Genomic DNA, 1,996 nt, shown 5'->3' with positions numbered 1-1,996 from the left:
GGTCTAATCATTTCAGCAAAGCGCTCAAAATCCTCATCATCCTTTTTCTTGGATGGTTTGGGAGGAAAAGGCATGGGTTTCTGAACCCAAGGCTCTCTTTCCTTTCCGTGTTTCCTAGCAACAAAGTCTTTCTTATCATAACGTTGATTCTTTGATTGTGGGTTATCAAGATCAACAACAGGTTCAATTTCTATATCATTATCATTACTAGGTTGAGCATCATCCTGAACCTTATCATTAACATTATCACTAGTTTCAGGTTCATTACCAGATTGTGTTTCAGCATTAGAAATAGAAATATCATTTGGATTCTCCGGTGGTTCAGCAATATGTTCACTAGAAGCATGCAAAGTCCTATCATTTTTCTTTTTCTTCCTTTTAGAAGGACTAGGTGCATCTATATTATTTCTCTGAGAATCTTGCTCAATTCTCTTAGGATGGCCGTCAGGATACAGAGGTTCCTGAGTCATTCTACCACCTCTAGTCATAAATCTAACAGCATTATCATTATTATTACTATTCAGTTCATTGAGCAAATCATTTTGAGCCTTATGTACTTGTTCTACTTTAGTGGTAACCATAGAAGCATGTTTACTAATAAGTTTTAATTCACCTTTGACATTAGCCATATAATCACCCAAGTGTTCAAGCATATTTGAATTGTATTTCAATTGTCTACCAAAATAAGCATTAAAGTCTTTTTGCTTAACCATAAATTTATCAAACCCATCTAAGCATGGGCTAGCAAACTTAGTAAATGGGATTTCAGCTTTATCATATCTATAGAGAGAGTTTACCTTTACTACCTGTGTCGGGTTATCAAGACCATGTATTTATTCAGTAGGTAATGGATTAAGATCATATGTTTCTTCAACAGGCGGTAAATTAAGACCATGTATTTCTTCAATAGGAGGTAAATTCTTAATATCTTCAGCTTTAATACCTTTTTCTTTCATAGATTTCTTTGCCTCTTGCATATCTTCAGGACTGAGAAATAGAACACCTCTTTTCTTCGGAGTTGGTTTAGGAATAGGCTCAGGAAGTGTCCAATTATTTTCATTTGTCAACATATTATTCAATAGAATTTCAGCTTCATCCGGTGTTCTTTCCTTGAAAACAGAACCAACACAACTATCCAGGTAATCTCTGGAAGCATCGGTTAGTCCATTATAAAAGATATCAAGTATTTCATTTTTCTTGAGAGGATGATCAGGCAAAGCATTAAGTAATCGGAGAAGCCTCCCCCAAGCTTGTGGGAGACTCTCTTCTTAAATTTGCACAAAATTATATATATATCCCTCAAAGCAGCTTGTTTCTTATGAGCAGGGAAATATTTAGCAGAGAAGTAATAAATCATATCCTGGGGCCTATGCACACAACCAAGATCAAGAGAATTAAGCCATATCTTAGCATCACCCTTTAATGAGAACGGAAATATTTTAAGGATATAAAGGTAGCGAGATTTCTCATCATTAGTGAACAGGGTGGCTATATCATTTAATTTAGTAAGATGTGCCACAATAGTTTCAGATTCATAGCCATAAAAAGGATCAGATTCAACCAAAGTAATTATATCAGGATCAACAGAGAATTCATAATCCTTATCAGTAACACAGATAGGTGAAGTAGCAAAAGCAGGGTCAGGTTTCATTCTAGCATTAAGAGATTACTGCTTCCATTTAGCTAATAACCTCTTGAGCTCGTATCTATCTTTGCAAGCTAAAATAGCTAAAGCTCCACAAGAACCACTTCTTCATCGCCCAACGAGCTCTTCATCAAGAAAGTGAAGCTTTGGGTGAGCGCATTGAACAACTCGCCACCGACCTTCGTCAATCGCAAGCAAGGAACCGCGACTACCTCGATGCCAAGCTCACCACACAAATGGAAGAATTCTGCAACATGATCATGAGCTGCACGTCTTCCTCAACCTCTTCGCCAAGACGGCACCACTCAAGCCGCTGCTCAAGTCGGCAATCTTTGGACTACTCTTCTTATG

Source organism: Triticum urartu, chromosome 3A, assembly GCF_056163025.1.
Source record: "Triticum urartu cultivar PI428250 chromosome 3A, HENAU_Tu73, whole genome shotgun sequence".
In the NCBI taxonomy this organism is placed as follows: Eukaryota; Viridiplantae; Streptophyta; class Magnoliopsida; order Poales; family Poaceae; genus Triticum; species Triticum urartu.
Note: the sequence above shows the minus strand (reverse complement) of the source record.